At 41.4% G+C, this 14,051-nt stretch overlaps 1 protein-coding gene and 1 non-coding gene across 8 annotated transcripts in view; one reads left to right on the forward strand and one right to left on the reverse strand.

Moving 5' to 3' along the window:
* Positions 1 to 13,519, reverse strand: part of SORBS2 (sorbin and SH3 domain containing 2) — a 370,848-nt gene extending 357,329 nt beyond the window's left edge. For 2 of the 7 annotated variants that reach the window (XM_063810049.1, XM_063810048.1), the window contains exon 1: positions 13,083 to 13,478. The gene's annotated coding sequence lies outside the window, so the exon portion shown is untranslated. Of the gene's footprint in view, positions 1 to 13,082 lie in introns of all 7 variants that reach the window. The other 5 variants (XM_063810059.1, XM_063810056.1, XM_016952610.4 and 2 more) reach the window with 4 other exon arrangements.
* LOC112209141 (small nucleolar RNA U13) lies at positions 2,943 to 3,046 on the forward strand. The gene has a single exon (XR_002943808.1). It is a non-coding gene; the product is annotated as a small nucleolar RNA U13 (small nucleolar RNA).
* Positions 13,520 to 14,051: the final 532 nt, after the last annotated feature.

A 14,051-nucleotide genomic window follows, 5' to 3' on the forward strand; every position in this document is an offset into this window, starting at 1 on the left:
CTCATAGATCACGTTCAAACACATTCAGAAAAGAGATATTCAGGAAAGATCCCTTGGGTGGCTTAAGGCCATTTCAACCTACGAACCTAGTAGTTATGGACAAATAGGATATTCCACATAGTAACAAATTACCACCCCTCAGATTACCTAATGATTGCAAAAGGGATAACTTTTCTTTTTGGAAAGATCTGGCAGTCACCACCTTAACCAAAAAATCAACTGCAGCATCACTGAATTCTGACGTCATGAAATTGTGTGCCTCCAGATGTGATGGCATAGAAACATCATCTATGACATATTCTTGCCAAAAGCATACAAATGGTACCTACTCAAGCTGTAAGAAGTAATTTCTAGTTAATAGGAACCAAAGGGAACATCATTACAATAAAGCAATCACACAAATCCTCACTGTGGGATGTTCTACAAGACAATTGGCCTGTTCTCTTCACAAAGTCAATGTCATAGGGAAAAATAGCAGGGGGAATATATTAGATTAATAGAGATGAAATTCCTGAGCCTCCAGTATAACCTGGTTGAAGAACAAAAGAATAAAATAATTTAAAAGGAACAATTGAAAAAGACTAAAAGTGAAATGGACGTTAGATTATATTAGAAAACTCTTAATTTTCTTAGTTGTATTATAAAATTGAGGCCATGTAATACAATGCCCTCACTCTTGGGGTCTCCTGTTTCTAGGAGTGAAGTACGTCATGATGCCTACAATTTATTTTCAAATGCTTCTTCAAAACACATGCCCGTGAGGACCTAGCAGTACGGCAACATGTTAATAATTAAATCCAGCTAGTGGGTATTTGATGTACTATTCTTTCAATCATTCTGTTTGTTTGAATGTTGAAGGTAAAAATGTTGAAACGAAGCTAATGGTAGTGCTTCAGAAAGTTACTTAGCAAAGCTATGTCCTACTTACATTTGTCATTCTGCACTCCTTATTAGGAAACTATTTTATTAAATCTCCTGTAATATAACTGATCATATATGCTTCACACAGGAAAGCCCTCATACGGAGAGCCAAACGCTTACATAGCCAACTACTTTTTCTTAAATCTTCTGCAAATTCTAAGTAAGTGACTGGCAAGAAATGTTTTCGGGGCCCCAAATAGAGATGAGAAGCACCCACTTAAAGCCACTGTGTGGCCACTAGCCTGGGCCTAGTTTCCAAATTGACACTTTCATTGACATCAATGTGATGTCAGCCACATCACTTAAATACTTACATAGATTGAGTCTCAATGTCAGTTCATTTCCAGAGATCAGAACTGTGTAATATGTCAGTTCTAACAAATGAGACCAGATACGAATTTACACAATATAGTCAACCTAGAGACTATAAAGACACAACACATCTAAAATTTGGATCTGAAATGCATAGTGCAGAAATCACACAGCCCTTTTGATGCATTGACACTTTTCAAACTACAGAGAAGCTGAAATGTGGCACTAAGTCATTATAAATATTTAACAGGAAAATGCTGGCATAACTAAAAGAGTTCAGAAACATACATATATCCATGAAGCTTCATTGCAGATACTCATGAGACAAGCACATCAAGTGACTTTACATCCTGGAAAATGAAGACGAGTATAAAGAAATATGATTCTGTGAAAGTCATTTGTAGGACACTCCGTATTACGGTGTGTCCCACAATCATAAAACAATGAGCTTTTCTCTGCAATCCCATGGCACAGGTAAGTGCAAGATTAGTGTTGCTACCAACAGCCGAAATATTTGGTGTCAAACCCTGTTACAATACCACCCTGTCACTGAATTTCTCCAATGCAGCAGCCAACAATTTACAGGAAAAAGAACACTAATATCAAGCCTTTAAAGGGTGCTCCAAACATAAAATCATGAGTGCTCTAGGAACTTCTGGAGCTTATGAATCACACTATGCAATGTGTTCATATATGCCAATGCCCGCCACGTTTTACTCAAGTTGGTGTTGATTTGGAGATGGGCCCTGAACATTAAGTAGAATATAGACCATCAGCAGTTACTAAGCTAAATGCATTGTGATAGCTTAGAGGTTTAGTCCACCTATTTGATTCTGTCAACTTGTTGATACAGTAACCATTGCAATGACAAGTTGACCATTTTGAGAAGTTTATGAACCCCATCAGCTCTCTCCTGAGAGAATAATGTTGAATAAATGAAGAAACCAAACCAAATATTTAGACAGCATTATCAACAAATAAAAGGTATAACATATGACTTAGCAAATTTTTTAGCTATGTCTTTAAATTTTTGACTGAGGTTAGGTCAAGGGGAGGCACATTTAATAGGCAACATTTCATAACAAGAATGAAAAATGATGATGATTCAAATCCCAAGTTATTTCCCGATCATTGTGCAATTTTGGTAAACCTTTAGGAAGAAAATTTGATTTCATCTACAGATCCTCTTCTAGTGTTCCACTGATTATATTACTATAGGAAATATATGTTCTTTGCCATTTTCATTTCAGAAATTCTTGTTTTTGTCATTATTCACTCAACAAACATTTCTCGAGAATCAGGCAAACATAAATTAAAAATGGTTGACATGTTAGAAACACAAACAGGTGCTGAATGAGCAGAGAGGACAGATATCTGATCCATGCTGGCTAAGTGTGTGAGCAGGGGCTTGCTGTGAGATGTGCCACGTGCCCGGAAATGGAGGGCTTCGGGCCAGAGTAAGAAGTGACTGATGGGATGGAGGGGTAGGGAATGATGTTCCAGGAAGAAGCAGCAGCAGTCAGAAAGGCAAGGGTGGTGGAAAAGAACCATGTGTTTGGCAGCTTCACGGCAATGGGGCAGAGGCTGTTGGGAGCTCGCACGTTGACAGATGGTCAAGACTTTGTAATCCATGAGCAAAGCTGGACCTTCTTCTGAGAATAAAGGGCTATCTTTAAAAAGTTTAAGAAAGTTACTAACATCAGGAAGTGATCCTTTTGGGGTTGATAGGTGTGATGATTGGGTTTCTATGCATGTGTGTGACATGTGTCTCCCTCAAAGCTTGTTACCACATCCGTACAGCACCCATAGGATGTTGGGGGCATGGGTGGGGAAGGAAAAACAAGAAGAAAAGGAAAAAGAGAACATGAGTAGATGTGTGTTTTCGAAAGTCAACTCTGGCAAGTATGTAGAAGTTGGAGGAGGCAGGCCTAGAAACCTATCACAAGGTTATTGCCATAATTGGAACAAAAAAATGTGAGTGTGAGTGAAGGCAATGGTGAGAATAGAAGAAACAGGGATGGGTTGGAAAGAGCAACAAGCCTACAAATATGTTTTGTAAGTGTAGCATCTGTAAGAACCTGAAAATGGATGAAGCTTAAAACTTGAGATGAGAGTTAGACATAGATATGAATTCCAGAAAAATCAATATATGACATTTCTTGCCCATTTACATCTCCAAATATCTTTTCTTTGTAGTGTTCTAATCAAAACATCAGCAAAGGAAATACAAAGCAAAGTAAACAAACAAACATCCTTCCATCTCCTCATCCACCCTACTTCTCCTCTAAATGATGAACTCATTCTTTTCAAAATATATTAATGGAATAAATTCAACACTTAATGTACATCTGAACCTAATTTTGTAAATAAGACATATTTTACAGCACATATCTTTCAATTAAAGTGCCAAATAAGACAATAAAACCTTCGGTTGGCTTTTTATTTCATTGAACAGATAAAAATACTTAATTCAATTAAATAAAATGCAAAATGATGACCTGTCAGATTGCTCCCTGACTCCAGAAATCATCTTTCATCCATGACTATGTGTGCCAGGGTCATACAACCAAACCTCTCCCTGGGGTGTACCCCAACAGATGGGTACCTGGCCCATGACTTAGTGCTCTCACCTCCTCCCATCAATTTCTACTCCATTCCCCAACAATTTCTACTCCATTCCCCAACAATTACATATCCAGGGTAAAATCGGATCAAGGAAAAAGGAGGATTTGTGTCTCCGCAGTTCATGGCCCTGGCATTTACAGCTTTCCCCCTTTTGGTTTTCTTGAATTCCTTCTCCATCCTCTCCCTACCCCTCATCCAGGAAAAATGCAACCCGTGCATGTGGTTGGTCTTCAGTGTCCACAGCAATCTCGCTGCCACAGTAATGGCACTCTTATGGGATCTGCACTATAGTCAGGGAAATCTCACAATCCTCAATGAGTTTAGCAGGGAACGGAAGCCTGTTTCTTCTCATATTTTAATTTCCTGGGCTTTGCATTTCTTGATTTTCCTCTAGTTTCAAACTTTGGAGGTGATGTGAGGTCTTTTCTTCCTAGGTTAATTCACTTTTTTTTTCTAGCCCAAACCATCTCCTACAGTATCCTTAGAGGGACAGAACTGCAGAGTCTTAAAGGGCAAAAGTGAGGCAAACCTGGGTTCCAACCCAACCTTCCAATTGCCAGCTCTGTGGTCTTACACTAGTCTGGCTATAGTTCGGTCATCTCACCTACACAATAGGGATTACAAAATCTCTTTTTTCTTGGGTTTTTTTTTCTTTTTGAGATGGAGTTTCGCTCTTGTTGCCCAGGCTGGAGTGCAATGGCATGGTCTCAGCTTACTGCAACCTCTGCCTCCTGGGCTCAAGTGATTCTCCTGTCTCAGCCTTCCAAGTAGCTGGAATTACAGGTGCATGTCACCACACCCAGGTAATTTTTGTATTTTTAGCAGAGAGGAGGTTTCACCAAGTTGGCCAGGCTGGTCTCGAACTCCTGACCTCAGGTGATCTGCCTGCCTCAGCCTCTCAAAGTGCTGGGATTACAGGCGTGAGCCACTACGCCCCGCCCTCTTGAGATTTTTTAAAGGAAGTTCAAATGAGTCAATTCACGTAATGTGCTTAGCATGGAACCCGGCACTAAGGAAGTGCTAATCAAATATATTATGAATTCTTAAAGAGGCTGGTTCTTTTTTTAATGTATTTTTGTTGTTGTTTTTTTCCATCTAGGCTACTCTGGCTCGTTTCTGTAGGAAGTGAAGCCCATTCTTAGTGCATCCTAGACTCTTCCTTCAAGAATCCTCTGATGCAGCTTCTCTCTGTTCTTAGTTTCCTATCAGGCCATCTAGCTTACCTAAACCTCTCCAATCTGCAGCAGACCATCCTGGTTTAAGCTTGGTATGCCTTGTTTTATTTATTTGTTTACATAGCATCTTTTCAGGCATTTCTGGGCTTTGTTATAATTCCCTTCCTAAAATATCGGCCATCTCAGGAAACAGTTTCACCTCCCCTAATATACATTAGCCTTCCCAATTTTCTTCTATCCGTCTATCTTTCTGTTCATTCATCCATTCAAGCTATGATAATCACTGGTTTCCACACTCCAGTAGTTCATAAATGTAATGGGGAAGACAGTACATTGTGATTAGGAGAGTAATGAATTTCATTTTTTTTTTTTTTTTTTTTTTGAGATAGAGTCTTGCTCCATTGCCCAGGCTGGAGTGCAGTGGCGCAGTCTTGGCTTACTGCAACCTCTGCCTCCTGGGTTCAAGCAATTCTCCTGCCTCAGCCTCCCAAGTAGCTGGGATTACAGGTGTCTGCCACCACTCCTGGCTAATTTTTGTATTTTTAGTAGAGACAGGGTTTCATCATGTTGGCCAGACTGGTCTTGAACTCCTGACCTCAGGTGATCCACCCTCCTCGGCCTCCCAAAGTGCTGGGATTACAAGTGTGAGCCACCATGCCAGGCTATGAATTTCAAAATTTTAAATTGTTATTTTTTTCTTTTGTACTTCATTTTAATTAAAAACATTACATTTCTTTTTCTCGTAAGGTGAAAGGTGATCAATATTAAATTAGATAAAATGTTTAAAACACCTAAAAGAGCTCCTGGCACATAGAAAGGATTATCAAATGTTTGAAGAGTTATTAAAAGGTATAAAGAATTATCACCGAGAAGAAACAGGTGCTCTTTATCTATGTGTTCAATGATGCACAAGAAATTTCCAGGAAACAGGAGGGGGGTTGGGGAGAGATGCTGTATTCCATATTGAGGAAACAGCACATATAATGGCAAACATTGAGGAATGCAGACTAAACCACATGTGATGTTTGAGAACTCCAAGTACGGCTAGAGAATAAAATTGCAGGAGGAAGCAGTGGGCTAGGAGGAGCAGGAGGCTGCTATGGTAGGCAGGTGTCAGAGAATGAAAGTCTCTTTGGTGGCACACCCAGTATTGAATCTGGACTGGACCCCAGCAGAAATAATTGTTTCCAACTTTGTCAGTGTCTACTCTGAAACAGATGGCATCTTAGATACCTGACATTCATTATCCTATTTAAACCTCAAGTAAAATGCAACATAGATAGATATCATCCCACTTCATTCACATCAAAATCAAGTCATCAACTACCAAAATGGTGCAGTCGGGATTTTAACTAAAGTCCACGTGATTGCAACCACACTTTGGAAGAGATTAGACTAAGGGGGCGGGGGGTAGAGTGAGGAGTGGCACTCTGACATGTTTTAAGGGAAGGAATAATGTTAAAAAATTGAATTTTAACAATCATAACTGTGCAGCAGTGTGGATAATAGATGAAAGAAGGAAGAGTCTTACAAGCAGAAAAGCCCATTAAAACGTAAAGCAGTTGTCTGGTGAGAGATGCAGGAGTCTAAACAAACACAGTGTGAAATTCAGAGAAAATGCTGAATCTGAGACCTATTTGGGAACTATAACTGACAACAATAGCATCCTCACAATGCTCACTGACTTTTCATCATGCGAAACTCAAATAATCAAGGGTCCAGCAGCTCACCATAATAACTGGAGGCCAAGAAGAAGAGGGGAAGAGAAGAACAAAGAGTTTTTGCTACAACTGGTAACTGACCCTATCAAGAATATTTTGAGGCCAGACGCGGTGGCTCACGGCTATAATCCCAGCACTTTGGGAGGCCGAGGCGGGCGGATCATGAGGTCAGGAGATCGAAACCAGCCTGGCCACCATGGTGAAACCCCATCTCTACTAAAAATACAAAAATTAGCTGGGCATGGTGACAGGCACCTGTAATCCCAGTTACTAGAAAGGCTGAGGCAGGAGAATCGTTTGAACCCAGGAGGTGGAGGTTGCAGCGAGCCGAGATCGTGCCATTGCACTCCTCCCTGGGCAACGAGCAAGACTGTCTCAAAAAAAAAAAAAAAAAGAATACTTTGAGAATGAATTTGTAAAGTAACATTGGGCTACAGCTCAACACTGAATCAATTTTTGATAGTGAATTAGGAAGTAATCCCAGACCTGAAGAACATAATGGAATTAGAGGCAGATGAAGTATAAAATCTCAGAGAGGCTGTAGTCTAGGGAGAAGATCGTGGTTTGGCCACAGTTAATGGAAAAAGAGACCAGAGTGGGTTAGAGAACCTCTATATTCTGTGCAGGTTGAGGGTTTGGAGGCAATTTCCAGAAGTTACCTCATAGAGATTCTTTATTCAAATATTTCCCTAGAATTCAGGTGTGCCTGACGGTGTGGCTCAGGAGTGATGAATGCCCCTTCCAGGACTTCAGCAATGATTTTTTAAAATGCATATTTGGAGCCTTAATACAAGACCAGGCTGTGAACAATATTTTAATTTTTAATACACATTTGGACTTGTTGAGAGTCTCTGTTTTAATAATGTTGCCCTTTTTTCCTCTAAGAACAGGCTGAATATTCCTTAGAGAGACACTTCGGAAATCGCACTATGGCCTGCACGGTGGATATCTGCTCTTTTGGGGTTGAGGGAAGGAGCTTGAATGTCTCTAAGAGCAGAATAGGAAGGGAATAGGGTTCCCAGATGGTTCCAGAGGATGCTGAACGTTCACTGAATGAACCCCTATAAGTATTTCCCCTGTGCTGCTGGTAGGAAAAATACTGATAGAGTTTAAAGCAAGGAAGGATGGATGGAATGTAAGATGGATTGATTCACAGGTCAGAAACCAGATGCTACTGCAAGTGATCCCTCAATGACATCATACTCAACAAAACAAGACAAATGTTCTTGGTACCCTTCCAGCGCTTCATTGTTTTTCATTGCCTGCCTTAACAGGATTTAGAATCACACGGTCCCAGCTGTTCACAGGTATGTACCATCACGCTACCACTTCAGGCATATCAGGGAAAACATACACTTGGCTTCCTTTCTCAGTCCATACAAGCATTTTGAACAGACTCTTTTGAGAAGAGTTTAAGAAATTGTGGAGGGCGACACAGGACCACGCCTCCCACGTCTGACAAATGGCTGTGTTCTCTGATGACTAGCGTGGGATCCGTCACCCTGCCTCCTAATACAGGGCCTTCCTCCAGCCCAGCTCACTGCCCGGGTACTGCTGCCCTGTCATCTCTGCCCTTCATCCCTCTTAGAAGCCAATCCCCACTTCCCAGTAGGTGGCAGATACTTCTGGTGTCCTTTCTACCCTTCTCAACAGCCCTCCCTGACATTGCACGTTCGGGATTAGGCTCCTACACTAATGGATGACAGTAACCTGTTATTTTCTCAGTGTGGATTTGTCAGACTTGCTTGGGCATAAACACAGTTCCCTGGTACCAGCAGTACCATAAGGTGCCAGGATCCACTGACCTAAGTTTGCTGAGAGATGCTGAACAAAGGTAAATTTTCCTAATTCGCAGATTGTATTGTGAAGTCAAATTGAGACTATTAATTTGGCCACCTTTCCCTTCGTGTAACTTAGGCAGCTTGGTAGCTCAGTGTGCATGCATCAGTGAGCTTCTTGGGAAATAAATCGTGTTAGTGAGTTGAACAAATACTTATGCAATATTTTCTATGTGACAGGCATTTTGCTAGCCAGGTGATCATAAATTAGAAGACCAACTCTATTCTTTTTTTGGAAGAATTCCAATCTGGTAAAGGAAACAAACATCCCCAAAATTGTAAAAAGATGGCAGAATATCAAAAGTGGTAGAAGAAAGTTAAAATAGCTTCTTTTTTTTTTTTTCGATAGAGTCTCACTCTGTCACCAGGCTGGAGTGCAGTGGCAAGATCTCGGCTCACTGCAACCTTCACCTCCCAGGTTGAAGCCATCCTCCTGCCTCAGCCTCCCAAGTAGCTGGGACCACAGGCGTGTGCCACCACTTCTGGCTAATTTTTGTTGTATTTATAGTAGAGACAGGGTTTCACCATGTTGGCCAGGCTGGTCTCGAACTCCTGACCTCAAGTGATCCACCAGCCTCGGCCTCCCAAAGTGCTGGGATTACAGGTGTGAGCCACCAAGCCTGGCAAAATAGCTTTTTATAGTGGCCCTTCACCTCCAGGTGTTTGCATTTCAGTGGGATTAAAGGTGGTACTGAGGCCTGGGCCAGTAGGTAGAGGTCACCTGAGAACACCGGGCCCTCCCATTGCCCATGCCTGGGCAATACCCTGAGTATTTGGTCCTTGAGTAGCATGGAATCCTCTCTAGATTTAATCACTACTAAGCCCTAAAGGTGGGAGTATATGGGATTCATTTCGAGTTTGAGAAAATCAAGGCATGCAGTACAGTTCCCTTGAATAGGGAGAGTCTGGAGGGTTGCACAAATCTGAAAATTATTCCTGCTCAGAGGCTGTATCGTTCTTTGTTGAGATCAAAGTCCGGCATGTATGCAGACAGCGTTAATTTTGAGGAAAGCCATTCCTCACATTATCTCCTCACATTTTGCCTCTTCCTGGCAAAAAATAAAAAATGTTGTTCTGTCCCTTAGATTTGATTTATTTTTCCTCTGGTTTATTCCCCTTCAAACCAATAAACAAATTCTTCCTACAAACAGCATGAGTCACCACTGGTAGCAAACATCCTCACAGGTGGCCAAGAAAAAGAAAATGTGTGTGTGTCACATTCCCATTAAGGTTACAGCCTGAGCTTCGAACTTCATTTTGGCCCACAGCCCACTTGTAGGTCTCTCTGTGGGCATTTATTAAGTTACGTTGGTCTCTTCAAATGTTTCCCAGGCCGGGCGCGGTGGCTCGCGCCTGTAATCCCAGCACTGCAGGAGGCTGAGGCGGGTGGATCACCTGAGGTCAGGAGTTCAAGACCAGCCTGGCCAACATAGTGAAACCCCATCTCTACTAAAAATACAAAAATCAGCCAGGTGCAGGGGCGCACGCCTGAATCCCAGCTACTAGGGAGGCTGATGCAGGAGAATTGCTTGAACCCGGGAGGTGGAGGTTGCAGTGAGCCGAGATTGCGCCACTGCACTCCAGCCTGGGTGACAGAATGAGACTCTGTCTCAAAAAACACAAATAATAATAATCATAATAATATGTTTCCCAGACTCCATGCTCTCCAATCAGCCCTTCCTCTCTCACTGGCATCATTTTGGTCTGGTATTCCCACCCTTCCTTTGGAAAAATCTCTCTTCTACTCAGCATTCCCCAGCAGCCTCTGTGCTCAGTCCCACCAGGACACCAAGGTGGACCCTGTGTTAAAGTGTACTTCCCAAGGCTATTTGCATTTGCATAGGCTTCAAAGCATTAAATCCAAGGCAATACTCTCAAAAGGTAGAAGTCTAGATGTCAGCTGAGAGATGAAAGAGACTGGCGAGGGTGAGGACAGAGATGAAGACGCTAATAAGGGCCTTTCTGTTGCTGGCTCCGTAGCCAGGCCCCTCTTCTCAGGAGTAATCATGTCAACTCCATCATCCCCAGTGAGGTGGGAATCGATTTTATCACACCTTTATAATTACACCCTTCTTATATTTACATGAACTGCTTATAATTATGTGGATTTCTTGCAACTCTCATAAGCTGCCCAAGTAGGGCCAATCTCCCCGGTGTGGGCAGGGAGTAGGCGCAGAGCTGGGCTTTCCCTCACACCTGTGTGTGTCCAAGGCCAACCTCGGTCCATTATCTCATGCCTGGAGGACATCCCGGAGGGAGAGGTCCTTTCTTTTGCTTTAATCCATTCCTTAAGTTAACTCATCTCCTGCTGTCCTGAATGTTTTATTGATGCTAACTTTATTTTTAAAGATTATGATCTGCCTGTTCTTTTTATTCTTTCTTTACTAGAAATAGATTTTATATATCTCAGGTATAAGGACACTTCTTATCATCCAAGATACCCTCCTTCTGTATTCTCTTCTGCAAAATAATACCCCCTCTATAGTCCCGTTGCCATTCATCAAGGTTGCTAATGGACTCCCTGTGACCATCTGATTAATGGGCTAATTCACCTTCTCAAAAGCAATGCCTTTTAAACATAGAAATAAGTAAGACAATAATCTCACATACATTTAAAAAATCTTATTTTTATCTTACAGTTGATTTTTAAATCTTAAAACTTTGAATTTTAATTTTGTATTATTTTGATAGTGAATTATATTACACATAAATAAATGCTTTTTAAATATTAGATGTACATTTCCATTTTACTTGCTTATATTTTATAAATAAAATTATGTACACTGTAAATATTTTGAGAAACAAAATCACAAAGTGTATCAAGCTAGCATAATTGATGTTGTCACAGAGGCGAAGTGTATTTTCACTCACCAGACCATAATTAGTAAATAAATGAATACTGAATGAATAAACGAAGCGTCTCTTATTGTTTGGCACTCATTATTTTCAAATGTTGGCTATTAAAGATAGATAATGCTAGGCTGGGTGCAGTGGCTCACACCTGTAATCCCAGCACTTTGGGAGGCTGAGGCAGGCGGATCACGAGGTCAGGAGTTCGAGACAAGACTGATCAACATGGCAAAACCCCAACTCTACTAAAAGTACAAAAATTAGCAGGATGTGGAGGCAGGTGTCTGTAATCCCAGCTACTCAGGAGGCTGAGGCAGGAGAATTGCTTGAACCAGATAAGTGGCAGTGAGCAGAGACCTTGCCATTGCATTCCAGCCTGGCCAACAAGAGTAAAACTCCATCTCAAAAACAAACAAAAAAAAACAATACCACCGGGCTAGCAATTTAGAAACTATAATCAATGCCTTAATATGTCCCTTTTTAAAAAAAATAACTACACAAAGCATCTGCATGACTTATAAGAGCTTCCACAAATATACCATAAAATGTTAGCCCTGATAATTTGCTGTGACATTTAACATTTCAATGGGCCATGTTTCTTAGAGATCACTAGGAAATGAAGCAGAGCACTCTTTGCATTCATTTCTGCTCCCCGAGAAAACACTTTCTCTCCTTCACTCAAGCCACCATTCATAACCCAGTGATGTGTGATGTCACTTGTCCCACAGAGGATAATGAACAACTTCCCAGGAAATCTTTCCATATGACTAACAATTTAATGTCTTAGACAGAAACTGAATCTTGCCTACTGTATAGAAGAAACAACTGTGTTAGTTCAACTGCATGGTACATGATGAAAGTCCCTGTTATAGCTATTCCTTCTAACAGATAATTGATGGGGCCAAGAGACAAAAGAAGGAACTCACTCTCAGAAATAAACGCTCCACAAAGCAATCTCATGCCTCACCTAATGCAATATGTTTCTCATGGGTCTTTTGTTACTCTAACATATTAAATTATCCTTCCAATTACCTTGGCAACTGAAACAAGAGCGCCTAACACGCTGATGACTTTCGGACGAGCACACCAGCTGTCAGTTATAAATGATAATTAAGGCATCTTAATTATTAAGCAAAGTGAAAATACGCAGTGTTCATTTTTTATAAAACTTGTGTCCTAAGGTAGAAGAATCCTCATACCAACGAAATGCTCTTTCTCTACCTTTGATCAGCAATTTGGCCCTTTTTCTCTCTGAGGCTGATAAATTGCAGCAACCTTTGAGATAGTAGACCCTCCACCCCCACCCCAGGTCTTCCCCCAGGTCTCCTTAGTTATAAAGGTAGCAGAATGTGATGGTTGAAAGCTGCGTTTGTAACCAGCTTACCTTCGCAACAATAGCAAGAGTAACAAAGAATCCATCCTAATAAAAGCTCTGTGCACAGTCAGCTTAAGCAACGTAAAGTGTTCCTTTTTTCTGCTTAGTAGCTTCTCCCCCAGAGGTTAACCATTTTAAAGCTGGCACTCAGCCTGAGAACAGGAACAAAGCATTACTAGAAAGCAGGGATCTTCCTCCAGGATCAGCATCTCTGCTTTCCGTAATTCTTAAGAAATATAGAAACTCAATGAAAAGGAAGTGATACCTTTGGATGGGCACATTCCAGCACAGGAAAATCGCTGTCTTGTCGGCGGCTGTGCAGAATGAGTTGCTTGGGCAGGTACTCCTCTATTCTCAGCTCCCGGGTCTGCCTTGTAGCCGCAGCCAGCCTAGGGAGCATTTACGGCATGTACGTGGTGTTCATCCACAATAAAAGGAGACTAACCAGCTCGGCTTGGCGCTGCTCGCCTGGAGGCATCAGATCCTTGGACCCTCCCCATCTGATTGGCTGCTACCCGGTCTAGCCGAACTCCTCTGCCTTAACCTTCTGCTGCGTTCAATACATTTTCCCTCGGGATACAGTCAGAGAAGTGCTGGTTAGGGAATCAGTGGCAGGTTAAATTGAGCTGGCTTTAAAAATCAGTGACATGATTTCCTATGAAGATGTCTAATGTTTAATTTTCCAAAGTTCTACGTAATCCACCAGGAGAGACGTAATAAAATGGATATGATTTAACAGGAGCGGCTTCATGATTCCTCCCTGAAAATACCTGGAGTTTAATGCATGCCTAACACCCTACTGAAGTGATCAGGTGGCTTTTTGCAGCACCGCGTGTCTGTATAATCAACCTTAAATCAAAACAGATGGGGATGACAGAATATATTAAGAGGCTTATTAAAAGTGCCAGGAGATGCAGTTGAATAAGGCTGCTGAAGCCATCTCAAGAAAGTGTTATAAATCATTTACACAAAATGCTCTTAAGACATTTATGGTTGATTTTAGATAGCTCTGATAATAAAAACATAAAGACCAATGACAGACAAAAAGGTAAAGCCTGACTTAGCATCTCTAGAAGACAAGTAACAGAAAGAAAAATCAAATCTTTTACTCTACAAAAGTAGTGAAATGAGAAAAGAACAAAAGTACACCTTCATCATCTCCTGTCCACGTACTGGATTCAATTTGGCCAAGGACCTAGAACAGGGTATTGAAAAGTCCCCACTGGGGTTTCGG

The sequence above is a fragment of the Pan troglodytes genome, chromosome 3, assembly GCF_028858775.2.
Source record: "Pan troglodytes isolate AG18354 chromosome 3, NHGRI_mPanTro3-v2.0_pri, whole genome shotgun sequence".
NCBI classification, from domain to species: domain Eukaryota; kingdom Metazoa; phylum Chordata; class Mammalia; order Primates; family Hominidae; genus Pan; species Pan troglodytes.